Genomic DNA, 17,897 nt, shown 5'->3' on the forward strand with positions numbered 1-17,897 from the left:
GCCTGATCGCCTGGTTGCCCTGCAAGTGCTGCATGATGACACTCAAGATAATCTGCTCCATGAACTTCCCTGGCACTGAGGTCAAACTAACAGACCTATAGTTTCCCTTCTTGTAGATGGGCATCACATTTGCTAGCCGCCAGTCGACTGGGACCTCCCCTGATAGCCAGTACTGCTGATAAATGATGGAAAGCAGCTTGGTCAGCTCTTCCGTCAGTTCTCTCAGTACCCTCAGGTGGATCACATCCGACCCCATCGACTAGCGTACATCCAAGTGCTGTAGCAGGTCACCAACCATTTCCCCGTGGATTGTGAGGGCCACAATCTACTCCCCATCCCCTCCCACCAGCTCAGGGTACTGGGTATCCAGAGAACAACTGGTCTTGCCGCTAAAGACTGAGGCAGAGAAGGCATTGAGTACCTCAGCCTTTTCCTCACCTCCTGACCCCCCGCGACCAGTAAAGGATGGAGATTCTTCTTAGTCCTCCTTTTTGTGTTTATGTATTTACAAAAACATTTTTTCTTATCTTTAACAGCAGTAGCTAGATTGAGCTCCAGACGAGCTTTGGCCTTTCTAATTTTGTCCCTGCACAGCCTTACAACATCCTTATAGTCCTCCTGAGTGGCCCGCCCTCTTTTCCAAAGATCATAAACCCTCTTTTTTTTTTCCTAAGCTCTAGCCACAGCTCTCTGTTCAGCCAAGCTGGTCTTCTTCCACGCTGGCTTGTCTTTGGGCACATGGGCGACAGACCACTCCTGAGCCTTTAAGATTTCCTTCTTGAAGAGTGCCCAGCCTTCCTGGACTCCTCTGCCCTTCAGGACTGCCTCCCAAGGGACTCTGCCAACAAGTGTCCTGAACAGCTCCAAGTTTGCCCTCTGGAAGTCCAAGATAGCAGTTTTACTGATCCCTCTCTCCTGACTTCACCAAGAATGAAGAACTTCACCATTTCATGGTCACTCTGCCCAAGACAGCTCCCAACCACCACATCTCCCACCAGTCCTTCTCTGTTTGTGAACAAGGTCAAGCAGGGCACCTCCCCTGGTAGGCTCACTAACCAACTGCGTCAGGAAGCTGTCTTCCACGCTCTCCAGAAACCTCCTAGACTGCTTCCTCTGAGCTGCATTTTATTTCCAGGATATGTCTGGGAAGTTGAAGTCCCCCACGAGAACCAGTGCTGGCAATTGTGCAACTTCTGCCAGCTGCTTGTACAATACCTCATCCGTCTCCTCATCCTGGTTCGGCGGTCTATAACAGACCCCCCACCAGGATGCCTGCCTTGTTGGCCTTCCTGCTGATCATAACCCATAGGGACTCAACCTCATCATTCCCAGCCTCGAGTTCCACAACATCAAAACACTAATATAGAGAACCACACCAGCACCCCTTCTGTGCTGCCTGTCCCTTCTGAAGAGCCTATAGCCAATCATTGCAGCACTCCAGTCATGGGAGTGGTCCCACCACGTTTCAGTGATGGCAACCAAGTCATAGCTTGCCTACTGCATGATGGCTTCCATCTTCTCCTGTTTGTTGCCCATGATGCATGTACTAGTGTAGATGCACTTCAGTCGGGCCACTGCCTTCTCCCCCGGCCCTGACATTGTTCCCCCCAGCTCACCTCTAAGGAGCCTTATTTCATCCCCGTCCCCCTTCTTACCTAGTTTAAAGCCCTCTCAATGAGCCCTGCCAGCTCCTGGGCTTGGATCCGTTTTCCCCTTTGAGACAGGTGGGACCTGTCTGCAGCTATCAGGCTGGGTGCCGAGTAAAGCGCCCCATGGTCAAAAAATAAAAATAAAAAATTCTGTGTTGGCACCAGCCTCTGAGCCATGTGTTTATCAGGTGGGCTTTCCGGGTACTCTCTGTACCCCTCCCTGCCACTGTAGGGATGGAGGAAAACACCACCCGTACTCCTGCTCCATCTACTAATCGTCCCAGTTCCCTAAAGTCCCATTTGATAGCCTTCAGGCTTCTATCAGCAATTTCATCGCTGCCAGCCTGGACTATCAATAGAGGAAAGTAATCAGAGGGGCGAACCTGGTTGGGAAGGTTTCTGGGAACGTCCCTGACCCGGGCCCCAGGGAGGCAGCAGACTCCCCTACAGGTAGGGTCAGGCCAACATATACGGCCCTCTGTTCCCCTGAGAAGGGAGTCACCTACAATGATCACCCTTCTTTCTTTCTTAGTGGAGGCAGTCTTGAGGCATGGAGTTGACTTCCTTGCCCTAGGCAACTTCCTGGGTAGACTTTCCACCTCATCCTCACCCACCAGTCTCTCAGGCTCCAAGGCCTCAAAGCTGTTGTGTAAGGGCACCTGGAAAGGTGACGCTGGTAGGGAGAAGGGCTCCCTGCGACACCGAGCAGGGACCTGTTTCCATTCCTCCTCATCTCCTAGGTCCCCTTCCTCTGCCCGACAGCGACATGGAAAAGGGTCCACCACTGTTTGGGGTGTCTCACCCCGGTGCCTTTCCTTCAGGACTTGCAGGGAGTTGCTCCACCAGTCTATCTCCTGCTCACACTCCCTCATGGCCCTCAACCTCTCCACCTCCTTGAGCTGTGCCACCAGGCTGACCAGGTCATCCACCTGCTCACACACCTCACACACACGGTGTCTCTGCCGCCCTCGGATGGCAGCAACAGGCTCAGGCACTCTGTGCATCCAGAGACCTGAACTGCCGCATTTTTGAGCGGGCAGTCAGTCTGGGTCGCCACAGACTTTCTAGAAAGAGCTTTCTGCCTAGTGCAGGCTATGGTGGTTTAGCTATAGGTAGACAGCCGGTACATGAGCTGTTCTCCTGAGCAGGGAGGGATGCTCTGCCCTCTCCAAGAGCGCAGTGCCCACGCAAACTGCCGCACCATTCCCTATTTGCCCGTCCTGGTCGCCTGCCTGCTCCCTAGGGGCTGCATTTGAAGGGCAGGGAAAGAGACGCTGGTGGCTCCGCCTACGGCTCGTCAGCCTCTCTCACGAGGGCTGGCGGGCCCAGGCGGCTCCCTGGGCTGCCTCAAGTGGCCTCGACGCTGGAAAAAAAAAAAAGGCTTGTTCCTCTCCACGGAAATCTTTAGTAAAAGGCGAAAGATTTATATGATCTGAAGAGAAACTAGAGTCATTCCATATGAACTCATAGATTACATATACTACACCAGTGCTTCACTGGAACCCCACAGCCACCTGACTGGTGCATGCTCTGATAATACTACAGCTATTTCCCATGAAGGGCCCTATTTTTTGGAAACAACCTGCCAAGCTTTAAAAGCTTCCTCAAACTGAACTGAAGTTCATTTATCTGAAGAAAGCATATAGCATCTATGATACTTCCCTTATATTTTTCAATCTCAAGGGTCCTTCCAGCATCTCTTTTTGCCTACTATTACCAGATTTAGCAGTCATGAATACATTTTCACATCAATGCATTTTTTGCTTTTTCCTCGCTTCTTTTAAACATTTCTGTCACGTGTTTCTTTTTATCATAGGGAAGCAGCTTCCACTAGCACATTTGTACAGCTATTACTGCCAGAGTACATCAAGCGCTCCAAAACTAGTCACATGTAAGACTATTGACAGACTTATTTTTTTGTTGGATTATAGTGCTTGCAGATATGATAGAAAACAGAACACTGCTTAAACTTTGTCCTGATTATTTTCCAGAGCTTCTACTCTGAATGGGGCTCTTCTTGCCCTCATTTTCCTTCTCAGATTATTTTCTTAGTTTGTTTTATCCCTTTACTCTGTATGGGCCAATAACCACTCAGAGGCTGGCAGAGAGGGGTTCTAGTTCATTCAGTGTTTGTTTTTTAACACTAGGGACTCTCCTTCAGAAGCCTGTCCAGCTTGATGTCTTTATGATACAGCTCTCAGCCACCTCAGCCTGGTCCACTAGCACCTGTCCCCTGCTATAGCAGGTCTATATGCACTGTTGTACCCAGTAGAAACAGAGTATTAGTACTACTTCTGGTGACTTTTGGATCAGTTTAATCAGACTAACCATCTGGGTCATTTCAGCTCTCTTTCCAAACCTGTAATAATTACAGCTTTTGAGTAGATCATTGACAACCAGCTGCACTGAACTAGAGTTCTCTGAGCAGCTCATAATTAATTCTCTTTAAAATAATTGTCATTTCTGAGTAAATAGCAACCAGGATCAGATGGATGAAAAGAATTCTCCCTTCCACCCCCAACTGCCAGTATTAAAAAAAAAAATAAAATAAAATAAAAAAAATTGGATGTATCCTTGGCACATCTTGTTCAGAACAAATAAAGCTGGAACGTATTACATCATCTATAACAAACGGCATTTGTTTATACAGATCAAAGCTTTCAGAACACGGGACTGTCTTGCTCTCCAGTAAAAGCTATCTCCAGCAAATAAATTAGCACTGGGTAATTTAATCTATGTTTAGTCAAGTAACACGAGGTCTTCTTACAGAGAGGAGGAGAGCCAGAAGGAAAGGTACTCTGAAGGTAATGGACTCTCAAACAGGCAGATTTCAAGACATCTCTGGCTCACATCTTGCAGCATGCTGCTAGCTGAGAAAAATAACAATAATAATAATAATAAAACAAGAATACTAATCAGCCTTTAAGGTAGTCAACAAGCCCCTTCCCTGTTAGCTCCCAGCCACCCCTTGGAGCAGCACAGCTAGGCCCACCACCCGGGCTGGGGCAGCAGCGGGGTGGCCCTGCAGCACCCTGGCCCAGAGGCACCCACTGCTCCCCAGTCCCAGCCTTCGCCTGGCATTGACATCCCTCTCTTGTGCCCTGTGTGTTAAAATAGTTTGAAGGAGAACACAGATTAGTTCCCTCCCCCAGCCTAACACACATCAATTCAATAATAAAAGGTTGTGAGCATATATACATGAGCCAGATGCCCCCCTGCCCCATAAAACAGTGGGGAAGTCTGCAGCTTCTCCCCCTCACCCTGCTACCTCAGAGGCCTCTGAGGCGCCACAGCAAAGCCCCCTTCCCTGGTCCTCCTTTCCTGAAGACACATTGCCACCTAGCAACGGCAAAACGTAATCTGCAGCTCACACGCTGCCAGCTAAGGCTCGAGAAGATGCTTTACACAAAACAAACACACAGACACAAAAGTTGTCCAGTTCCTTTCTTGATTTCCTCCCTGTGCTGCTCGCTGCGTGATGCCCTCCAGTCACTCCCTGCAGCAAGGTGGTGCCAGGGGTGGCTTCAGGGTGACATCCACCTTGTGCTGAAGGGAGGGCACTGGGGTGTTTGCACCCCGTCTGTCTGCAGTACCTAAAGCCAGGATGGTGCAAAGCCACAGACTTGTCTGGGAAATGGGATGAAAGAAGCAGCAGGAACACAGCAGGTTAAAAGAGGCAAAAGTGATTCAGTATCTTAAAAGATGTCTTTGACATGGGAGTAGGAATACTTATGTTGTTTGTACACTTCCAGACCAAAAAGTTTTAAAGTTTCCTATATTTATCTTTTATCCTGTGAGTTTTTTTCCACCCCACATTTCACACTTATTTTTTAATAGGAAATGAGACTTTGGGGTAGACAGTACCAAATATGATACTGCCCAGGGTAACTTGGGTTTAAATGCTAAAAGTGCTACAAGTTTTCAGCACCAAAATATGGATGTCATCAGTAACGGTGGCCTCTCTTATTACAACACAACACGAGATAAGGGAATGAAGTGTAACTCATTGAATCAATTGTATTTCTTCATAAAGCCCGCTGAAATTGTTTGGATGTTTTCCATGGGGACACCAACCCAGTAAGTTACTCTACAGTACTTAAAAAGAAAGAAAACAAACAAACAAACAAAAAACATGCAGTTATTTTAATCAATAGCATCATCTGTTAGCAAGGCACCTGCATGTCCTAGAACAAAGGAATGTGAATGCATTCATGAGGAGGCTAGCACATCTCGCAGCCAACTTCTGAGACTGAAGTTAACAAATTCATCTGTGAACCTGAGCAAACCTGAAGTCAAAAGCACCTCTCATTGATTTAGTGCACAATACTGCAAATTGACACTAGATATTGTTTGCTCTATAAACCGCCTTACAATAATATGCACTCTTACGGAGACCTTATACAACTGAAAATTCCAGACTGCAAATATTTATTTCAATGTCTCAGAAATGAATTGGAAAAAGTGGTTCTATTTGGAATTGCACTGCAGCTTCATTGCCCTCTCTAATATATTTCTAGAAAGTATGACACTGAGCTAAAAATACAATACCTTCAAATTACAGCTGTGTTTTTGCCCCAAAACTGAAGATAAAGTCATCTCTTACAAACGTAGAGACAGTTATTTCATACTACACACAAATCCATTACAGGTTGTACTTCGGGCTTTTCTTTTTGTAATACTGTCTCACATTTCAGTACCACTTCATAGTTCATTAAATGGCCCAGAAAGCCAGAGTAAAATGTATTAATATGTTTAAGATTATTGCATGTTCATATGCAGATGGAAATGTGTAGCTATTCCAAAGAGAGCAATATAAGATAAATAACTGTGAGGTTAAACACATCTACCAGTTTAAAAGGTAGCAGTGCTGATAGACAAACCTCAGTGGTACAAACCTACATCATAGCCATATCATCGCTTGAGGTTAAATTAATTCTTGCTGAATGTGACGCTTCATTTAGCAGTCCTTCCACAGCAGTTTTCAAATTATCTGAGAGAGCCAAGTGCTATTAACATACCACATATAAACCCAAACATACAGCAGGCTTGGCTGTCACAGCGGGGGCCTCTCCCCCACACCTTGGCTGCAGCATTCCCTGGCTCAGTAACTGAACTGGCTTTAATCCATCCCTGTCAACACTGTCCTGACAAAGGTGATGCTCTTTCAGGCAAATGCCCAAATCTGACCTACTTATCTCAAGTCAATCTCAAGTTCGATAAATGTTGCTTATTTCCCCAAAATATGTAGCTATTTGGGATGCCAAAGTCATGAGACTTTGAAGGTTATTTCTTTTGACAGCACTGGCATTTCTTTCCCAGCAGTTATACACAAGGCACATCCACGCTGCACAAAACAAAGCAGTGCCTGCGTCCCTGAACCAGCCCCAGCATCAGAAGTGATACAGCAACATCTACCGAGTATGCTCCCAAACCAATAGCTTTGCAGTGATAGCAAAGTAGCGCAGAGACAGCCACCAAAACACAGGTATGACACTTCCAGAAATCGGAGGAATTTTGTGTATTCAGACACCAGTTCACTCAGATCTACTTTAACTCTTCCTAAATCCAGTCTGGCTGCAGACATAGCCGCTACGGTAACTGCTCCTTTCTCAGGCAAAACGGAAGAGTTATAACCTTTATTCTTACACCTTTCTGGGAGCGTGAGTAAAAACACTGTTTATTTGTCCATGGTAGATAGCTAAACTGGAGATGCAAGCTTTCATGATTATAGGAGGTTGCCTCTATACAACTGACCTGACAATTGTACAGTGCTTCAATGCACATCGAGATAAATTCACACCATCATTTTCATGAAATGTGGAGAACTCTCTGCACCCTAAATCACACCAAACTTTGTTAGATTTACAGGGTATTTTTTTTTTCCTTTTACAGGTCTTCATACACCTGCCAATGCCAACTTGACTTTCAAACAAAACAGACGTCCTTCTAAGTAGCAACAAAACTATTAGCAATTAACAACTTATGCTTCATTAATATCACTCTGCAGTTTAATAATGTTAAATGCGAATCACAGGGATTCTATTGTCTTTTCTAGCATGTGCTTAATTGATACCACTTCCCAATATGCTGTTACATTGGGAATACTTGGCTCTAGCAACGTCATGTCTAAACCTCCCCTCTTCCACAAACTTACTATGTTCAAATTCAGCATGCTCTGTCCCATTGTCATAGATTGCTACTGCTGAAAAAATATGTAATGCATGGCAATATATATATTTACTAAGCATGAACACTTATTTAGCTGTAACAATCTCTAGTGAGTTTATCTCAACAAAATTAGAACAGTATCACAAGCAAGTGTGTGAGTTATTTGTGGTCTTTTTTTTCTGCCATAAAAAAAAAATCTACCATCTTGCTGGCAACATTTTTTCTCACAGCACCAAATATGCTATAGAATATCACAACATTTTGTTTGATTTTAGTACTTCATTCAGTCTCAAAGCCTTAAGAATTTTTACAATGTCATTATTAGCTGGAGTTTAATATAAGAGAATTCCCACCTTTCAATTAAGAGTTGTCCCAAAATAACCTTTCTGTGGCAGTCACCACAGAGAAGGGAAATATGCTGTCCTTGGCAGGGGCGGGCAGTCTGTACAGATGCACAGCTGCCTCATGCCAAACATGCAAGAAGTAACATGTACTTTCAGCATTGCTTGGTACGAAAATACAGTTATAAATACACACCTTCTTACGTTTCCTTAATCACTTTGTGTAATTTCTCAGCTATTGTGTTAACAATCACAGGCTGCATTGTGCCTAAAGACATATGTTTTTTATTTGTCAGATTATTGGGTACATAATCTAGCTCTGAACCTTGTTCCAGTGACCTTTCATTAATTCCTTTCAACTATCTGTTTTCTCTAAGGCTCGAGTTCCCCCTCACGAATCACATGCCTGCCCCAGAAAAAGAATAACTTCTCTACCTTGGAGAAGGTAAATGTCACTCACACCTTAAACCTTTCTTATTTCCTTCATTTCCTTTTAAGTAACAAACAGGACTTTGTAGCCTCTGTTATTCACAGCTTCTTCTGATGAAGTTTGGTTGTTATCTATTGGAAAGGCCTAAAATCAACTGTTGTAAAAATTAAGCTTTTTTTTTTTTGTAGCCACAACTGCTTACAATTAGAATCAAGTGCTTTCTAACTCTTCCTCCCCTTGTCCACCAAATTCTAGAGCATCTCAGTGACAGCAGAAGTTTTAGCTGCCTCATTTTCCCATCGTAGGGCTTTCCTAGTTTTTCTTCATGTTCCAGCATCATTGAGAGCCTGGTTAGTGGAGATCACCTTCCTTTAGTAATTTTAGAGAAATGATCTCTCTGTGCAGGAAAGGGAAATAAAGAGAAAAATCTGTACAAATCTTTTTACATATCTGTAAAAGTACAGCTTACTCCACACCACCAGCCTCGTGGGTGGCACATACAGGGAACAGTCACTACCATGACTGTATTTTCACATTATGTGGGAGAACCAAAATGCATATGCTCACTCTCTACTGATTTTCCAAGCACTGAAAGATTGATAATGACTCCAGGTGTGTTTCAGGTAGGCCCTGGGACCAGAGACTAGCAGCAGCATTTAGGTACAATGATTAATCATTGACTTGCCTACCCACATGCCAACATAGTATTACTGTTTCCTGTCACATACCTTGAGGTCTGACAGCCAAATTTCACAGCAAATACAGACACATTTGATCTCGTTGTCATCATTTTAACAGAATTTGACAGCAGTCACTACTGTACACACTTTCATCCTTATTTTTCTAGAATTGCAGCATGTTGGACATTTATTTTAGGCATCTGTGGAAGTAAGTGTTATATGCTGTATAGAAACACTGCAGAAAACTTTATCATACTGCAGGGGCATGTATCCTTAACATTGTTGTTTTATGTGAACAACATCTACTAGCCAAGAAGAAACAAAAAAGAATAGTCATATGCCTTTTAAAAATTGTCTTGTGAGCAGAAAATTTACACTGCAGGGCCGTGAGGTCTCATGATATTATTGCTATTTTTGATACTAGATTAAACTTTAATAAAAACATCTCTCAGACATTCATTTTTAGTATAACTAAACCCATAATAGACATATGCCTTCAGTCATATCTACAATTTCCTATTACAATAATGACGTTATTGCAAGTAACACAGAAGATACTATTAATATATTGTAATTGCATCACAGAACATCATTCATGCACAGATCAATTTGCTTGAGTCCAGTAAAAGTATATTTACAGTTAGAATGTCACTAATTTGATGTTAAATGTATATATAAGGTCTCTCTCAAAAAAGTCAATGTCTAATTTTCTTGTGGAAACAGCAGAGGCTACTAACTACAGACACTTCTTTCTTGAAAGTACATTTCTCTAGCTCAGGAGGAAGATTTTTTTTTCTTGAAGGCACTCCTTAAGTTATTTATAAGCTCATATTAGCAGTCATAAGCTCCTGAGGGAAAGGGTCTGTCCAACTTTGTGTATACACTGCTTTGAACCCATGACACTGCATTCATTTGGAAATGGGAGGTACTACTAAATTAGAAAAGAGTATTTGAAAAGGTTCCCCTCTCCCATGCACTATACCTCCCTGACTTCAGCTCCAACTTCAAGCTTCAGGCTACTTACCAGAAAGAAATTTCATGTCTTTCCAAGCACTGCAGCCGTTCTCTTATCAGCCATGAAAACATTTTATGGAGTGGCACACCACCTATGCAGCATGGCAGCATGTGGCAGCGTGGCATTGTAGACCACCAGGAGGTACTGTGGACAGATAGGAGAACATTTATGAGGAAAACCTCTTGGTCCTGAGGACCTGCCATTCACACTAGACATGGTTAGGGTCCGTCTGCTTATTTACTTTGGACTAGCTCTCATCTTCCCCCGTGAACTGAACACCCATCTGTGGCTGGTGACCATCAGGTGGCTCCTGGAGCATTTCTCCCAGCGAGAATCCAGTTCTTTCACTCTGAGGCTGCTCCAGGACAAAAACTGAAGCACGGTATGGGGGAACAGTCAGCAGGTCAACTTTAAAAGCTCACCCCCGTACTCCCTAATACACTAATGTCAACTTAGCACTTGAACACTGAACTCTTCCCCACTCAAATGCATTTATACTTCTGCTGAACTTTTGTTTAAATCAAGAACTTAGCATTAGATCCCCTTTCAGGCAGGCATTGCCATTTTATATTTATGTGTTTTTAATAACAACACAAGCTGCAAAGTAATCCATTCTGAATCAGATCTTTTGGATGCTGTCACACAATAAATACTAGATAATAATCATTTGACAGTTCTATGCCAGAGATCCTTTTTCAAAAGAAAAACGTAAGTTAAATTATCGACATTCAATGCTGATTCATGACAGCATAAGAGTACATATACCGTTTTACATTGTAAACGCATTTTCCAGTGGAATGTTATGCTTGGATAACTCAGAAAAACGTGTCACTATATTATACCTGTATATGCAATCAACCCAGTCTCTGTCTACAGAAATGCTAGATCCCTGCAGTCAGTCATTTCTTCCAACGCAGCAAGTCCTGAGCTCTTCGGATCAACTTGCTCAGTTATCAGAGGCTTCTAGGTCACCTTTGGCACATTTGAGCAGTAAAGCCTGTGGAAACAAGGAACTTGAAATGCTGCAATATCACAGCAACAAAACTCAGCTAAGGTAGCAATGCCCATTTTATTTTTTGTAGGGAAATTTTCATTCTCTCCTATCCACACGTGCACAAGCCCCAAGATGTGTGTGTCCTAGTGGTCTGACCCTGACAGCTTATAGTGACACAAAGGACAAGGGACACCAGGTACACCGTCTTCCTCATGTCTCCTGGGTTTTGGGTTGGTAACAGTGTGCAGGTCATGGGTGTGCGCATTAGGAGCTGCAGGGATTTTGACTTTTTGTCTCTCCATTCTCTGTCCTACTTTTTAGAGTCAATAATAGACAGAGCTGGTTTAACCACTAATTTTCATATCTCTCCCTGGGTTTTGTATGGCTCCAGCCTTGCGATCAATAGCTTCAGACAACCCCTCATATTAGCCTAAGTATAGTCCATTTCAGACAATTATTTTTTTTTAAACCCCTACAGTCTGGTTGTCCTGAGGAATTGTGTTCAACATGAGCTGTGACACTGATAAGCTTCTGAATGAATGCCATCAAGGCCTGCCACTCTCATTTCTCCTTCAATCATTCCTCCTGGTACTCCCACACTCACCTGTTTCTTTTCAGATTTTACTCTTATCAGTGTTCACATTTCTCTTTCAGACTTCCAAGGTACTAAAAGTATAATACACACACACACAAAAAAAAAGAAAATCCCTATATCCCAGATATTTTCAATGTTCTATTTTAAAGAATAAAATGACCTTTGAAACTTTAGCCTTTTTTTTTTAATTTTTTACTAAACTTAAAATATGTAACTGATATGTGACATTTCAGCAGTAGCTGAAGATGTATTTGAACAGAAAATTAGAATTCAGTAGCTGAAATCAAAATTTGATATAGAATATTAGAACAAATATAACAAATTCAGTCAGAAAAGTTTTCTCAACTGCTAGGAAGAATTTCAGGCAAGACTAGGAAAAGGAAGAAAGATGATTATGTCACAGAACAGGCAGTAATCAAGATATTTACTTTGGATGGAATATGCTTAGGACTCAGTCAGTTGCCCCTACCTTGTTTCCGAGGATGGCCCACACATGCTCACCACAGAGCCAGGTACCAGTAACAGATTCCCTTTGGAGTGAGATTTCCTTTTGGAATCTCATTAGGAGACCAGATGGGATGATACCCTATGGCACCTCCAGTAAATGCCCTTGTGAGGACAGCAGAACTGGGCTTCAGGAGCGAGATCGCTTCCAGACCTACATTTAGGATCTCTGTATCTGAAAGTTACTTGTCTTAGCTTACATCACAGAAAGCAGTGGCTTGATCCAGCTGTCTGAATGGGGAGCAGCTCCATGCAATTATTCACTAAACAATAATGTTAGTATCAAATAACCTAATCTCACCAGGAAAGTATTCTGAGTACTGCTCTATCATTATTTTGTAGTAAAACAGTGTAATACATAGAGCTCACCCATGTGTAGGATGTGGACCTGTAATACTATCACCTCGTTAGAGAATATAGACCACAGATAATCCAAAAGTATGAGATTAGTTTTGACCTAAATGCAGAAGTAGCTAGAGATGGTAGTAGCTGTCATACCATATGTTCCATGTTATCTAAAGTAGTTTACAGGTGTAAGCTTTTTAATACGTGACCTATCCGTGACTAATTATGCACTTGAAGTCTTACAGAAAGGGTAAAGTTTAGACTGCATAAGTGGTAATCGATAAAACAGCGTGTTCCTGACCATGCATCCTTAAAATATAGCTGGATCATAGTATACTTTACATTTGAATTTCTCGTGTACCGGAGGAAGTGCTTATGCAAGTAGCTAGTCTGCAGTTACCGCAAGTCACCACTGTGGGGAGACTGTTAACCACCGATAAGCTGAAGACAAAGCAGCTGTTAACAGCAGATCAACTAGAGGGAAAATACATATATATGTAAAAAATAAAGCCTAAAAGAAACAAAAACAAAAAAAGCTCTCAAAATTTTCATCACATCCCTTTGACACACCATTATGTTTCAAATATTGAAAGTAAAAGCAATCCCCATAACCTTGGAATTATCAAATACAACAGAAAAGAATGAGCCAGAACAGTTACCAAATAAAATTTACCCCAAAAATTCAGACTTGAATTCTAGCTCTGTGTTTACACTACCAGCATTACTAAGCTCCATGTTCTAAGAAGAATGGTTAACACTCTATTAACTAGTCTTAACAGTTAGCTTGTGTGCTGTGGCTCATTTGTGTTGCAGTAAAACAAAGTCTCACTCTGCCTGAAAATATAGATGTTTAAAGATAAAAGACAAGCATCTTAGGGCTGAAGAGAGTTATCTGTAACGTTACGGAAAGCGTGTTAAGATAAATTTGGAACTCATAGGTATACATGGTGCTACATGTGCCTGTAGAGACATAAATAAGCAATTGTTTCTTCACCTTTTGAAAACTCCAGGCCCTAGTGAAGAAGAATACATTTCAGCTGTACACAAACCCAGCCCAAAAGTGTTAAATTCTATTTCACCCTTCCAAGTTCAGGCAACCACTATGTCACGTGTAGTCTGTTCTCACAGCAGCACTTCTGTGAGGTGCTAAAACCAGTCATCTGCCTCTCTCTAGCACAGCTAACTGTAACACCATCTTCCAGTGCAGTCTCCTTTGGTCCAACAGAGGAAAGCACAGATCCTCCACCTGCAACTTAAAGGCACGTAGCTGGCTGTTGTTGCCACAGCTTTCTGCACAGGCTTAGACAGGCACTAAGAACTGCTGCATTTATATCCAACCTCTTTGCAGAAATGTTTTTAATGCCATCTGTAACACACAGGTACCACGACCTCAGGGGGTATGAAGTTGCCTTTGCAACTAGCCTAATAAACACTCACTTCCAGACAGGCATTGTAACGAACCCATCGCCAGGTACCTACAGAGCAGTACCTGCTGAGTCTGCCCGAATGCACATCTTCTAAACTAGGGGCAAAAAGTAGGTGGTATGGCTGTTGTACCCTACCGGGCATTGCAGGCCCTAGGCAGACCCTCTCTGCAAACTGTTCAGTAAAGATAAGTAGTACTCATTTGTACTGGTATATTTGGTTAATGTGCCCATTTTGGTGAAAATTGTCATTTCAGGAGGCTGCAATGTCAAGAAGATTAGAAAGTCTGATGGAGATGGAGAGCAATGAACAAGCTTGAACACCAACATTCTCACACACACTTGAAGCGTTCACTAAAGGTAACCTGCACGTTCTTTGCAAACCCCCATTTCCTTAGATTGCACCTCAATTCTTTACATTACCTCAAAATATTTTGAGGAATAAAACCTGGGGGTTTGACATGATATGAGATGTGCTTGCCTATATTCTTTACCTCCTTGAAACGCAGGGAGTAGCTCCTAGAAGTTGAGCGCTTAAGTGAAGTTAAGCGTTATGAAACTAGCTACCCAAAACTAAGAGCTGAGCTATGCTGTAAATGGTTCAGAGTTGAAAGCATTCCTTACACTTTCTGATCAGCACCCCTCAGTGTCTGTAAATCAAGGGAGAACCAGAAGTATTTTACAATGCATTTCCTGTGTTTAAAAATAAAACTGATCATTTTAATACACAGATCACATAATTTAAACAAAACCTTATTTAGACAAAGACTGTGTGTGTGATAGACTCAGGAATCACTGTGGTTTGGCTTTGGGTTTTTGTTTGTTTGGGGGGGGGGTGTAATTAACTTTGGCCTCTGTGTATGAGGAATATGAGGAAAAATAGTATAAGAAGTGAAGATGAAGCTAAAGTGAGAGAAGAAAAAAATGGAAGTGTGTGTTCATCCCTCTATCTGCATTGGTCCTGAAACATATTTTAATGAGCTGAGAGTCACTTATTAGCCATTTGCTAACCCCCTTCAGATACTTACGTAAGTGGCATCAGGAATTCCTCTCCGCTGAAAGGAAGCTGAGCCACTTGTCCTTGTATCAACAACGCTGCTCCAGTTTACTCCTAGAACAAACACCACCATTGGAACCACAGATGAGCGGAGCACAAATTTTGCTAAGCACATACACAGAGCACAAATATCTTCTGCCACATGTGCACACAGGGACAACTAAAATACAAGGAAAAAGCACAAATAAAATATAAGAAAAAGAGGTTGACTCTTAGCATATCTCACCAAATTTGCATTAAATGTCTAAATGGAGAAAGTCAACATCACATTTAATCTTCTGAAGCCTCCAGCACCAAGTTTTCCTCTCCCTCTTCTTTGAAGATCCACTTGCATTGTCACATCATCTATAAAAAAGACTATTGTAGTAAGTGGCTTAGCTGCAGCATGAGTGTGGCATCATGTAAAGCAGCATTTTACAGGACTCAGGAGCAAGCAGACTGTAGTACGGATGGGAATCCTGTGCTCTCCTGTAAACCTGACTGCTAGCTGCACTGACTGCCTGGGGACATGGGGACAAGGAAGAAAACTGCACAGGGTGGCAGGACCAGTGAAGTTAAGCACATTTCCATGCAACCAAGGAGTCAGCCAGCATCACACAAAGCTAACAAAAGTTGCGATGATAAGGAATTATACAGAGCAAGTGAAAACCAGTGCCTCGGTTGCCAAAATGGGGTCACTGCTCTGCTCCATTCCCCTTCCTGGCCATGTGTTGCCTTCTCTTCTGCAGCACCACTCGTTATAGGAAAGTGATCCAGATATTTTTTCCCCTGAAGTTGCTTCCAGCCATATCAGTTTCTGTGTCTGGCATATCACGTGTCTGTGCTAACACGGAGTGGGAACATCTTGCCAGAGATGGGTCTGCCCATTTCCAAGGCAGCTGATGCTTGGATTGGCCTAAGTACCACTGCGAAGCTGCACATTGCAGGTGGGAGGGAAGGAGGGGGAAGAAGCAGAGAGAAATAGAATCAGAGAAAGATGATACTGCTAATGAAAGAAAAACTCAATATTTTCCATTTAAAACATCTAATACCTCTGTGCAGAAAGAACACACTGCTTTAAGCACTATTTTGGATGTGTGAAACTTGCCTTCAAAAAAAAACACTTTCTTAAAATAGAGCTGTTTCTTTTTTTATTTAACACCTCATATTTGAGAGTTGAAAATGTATTATTACGTTATCCAGCATTAACATGATGACAATATGAGAAATATTGCTTGAAGGCAGAAATTTTCTCAGGCTTGCAAATGAACCTGCTGATGCATGCCACTTTGAAACAGAGTGCAGCTTTTTTTAAACCTATCCATAGATTTGCAGCTGCACACATTCAGCTTCCACACATACATCACAAGCTGTGCACATGGAGACATACAACATGCACTGAAGGCACTTGAACTTGGCTGACGTTATTCCACAAATCTATTCCTTGGATATTTGAATAATTATCAGTTCACAACACAAAGAAATTGTATAAAAACAATATTCTTGAATAAATCCTAGGAATACCAATGAGGAGAAAAACCCAGATAAACCTCATTTTCTCAGAACATTTTTTATTCTTTTCTTTTAGAGGCTAGCTATCCCACTAAATAGGCTGTTTTTCTACTCTTAAAGTAGGTTATAGACAACAGATACAAGTACATGAAGTTTCCTATTATACTCTGAATCTGTTGAGATAATAAGTACCAGCTGGATCTATCCCCAACAGCAATAACAGCATGTAGAGCATGATTATAATGTAACAGATTGTGAAACAGAAGAGATGGGTTCACTTGTAATAAGGCCCTTATGCTAATACATGAACAGAAGAGAGAGTTTTGCTTGTACACAGCGCTTGTGGCAAGGCCCTTATGTTAATACAGTAAATTATTTCAAAGGTAAAACCTCTGAAAATATTGCCTGTGAACATTTTTAGGAGTTTAATTACATATGCAAATATGGGAAAATGTGGGCCCTGAACGGCTGAATAAAGCAGTGGCCCTGGGGACACAGGATAGGGAATGCTGACGTACTGAATAGCTGCTTTGCCTCGGTGTTTACCAGCAAGAACAGTCTGCAGGAGCCCCAGGTCTCAAAAAAAACAAGTGAAAGATCTGGAACAAGGAGACATTCTTGGTGGAAAAAGGATCAGGTTAGGGAACACTTGGGCAAACTGGACACTTATAAGTCCATGTGCCCTGATGGGATGCACACGTAAGTGCCGAGAAAGCTGGCAGATGTCATTCCAAGGCCACTTTTGATGATCTTTGACCAATCATGCCATTTGGGAGAAGTGCCTGAAGATTGGAGGAAAGCACGTGTCAATCCTATTTTCAGTAATAGGAAGAAGGATTATCCAGGTGACCACAGGCCAGTCAGCCTCACCCTCCATCCTTGGGAAGACAGGTGATGGAGCAGTTAATCCTGGAAACCATTTCCAGGCATGTGAAGGACACAAAAGTCATCAGGAGTAGTCAGCATGGCTTCACCAAGGGGAAGTCAAGCTTGATCAACTTGATAAACTTCTATGACAAACTTCCTGATGAACTTCTAGATGGCGGGAGAGCAGTGGATGTTGTCCACCTGGACTTCAGTAAGGCCTTTGACATTGTCTCCCTTAAGATCCTCACAGAGAAACTGTTGGAGCATGAGCTGGATGTGAGTGCACTGAAAACTGGCTGAGCAGCCAGGACCAGGGGGCAGAAATCAGTGGTTAAAA

At 42.6% G+C, this 17,897-nt stretch overlaps 1 non-coding gene across 1 annotated transcript; it reads right to left on the bottom strand.

Moving 5' to 3' along the window:
• Window positions 1-3,031: 3,031 nt before the first annotated feature.
• LOC121070291 lies at window positions 3,032-3,093 on the bottom strand. Its single transcript, XR_005819993.1, has one exon. It is a non-coding gene; the product is annotated as a U5 spliceosomal RNA (small nuclear RNA).
• Window positions 3,094-17,897: the final 14,804 nt, after the last annotated feature.

Source organism: Cygnus olor, chromosome 4 (assembly GCF_009769625.2).
Source record: "Cygnus olor isolate bCygOlo1 chromosome 4, bCygOlo1.pri.v2, whole genome shotgun sequence".
In the NCBI taxonomy this organism is placed as follows: domain Eukaryota; kingdom Metazoa; phylum Chordata; class Aves; order Anseriformes; family Anatidae; genus Cygnus; species Cygnus olor.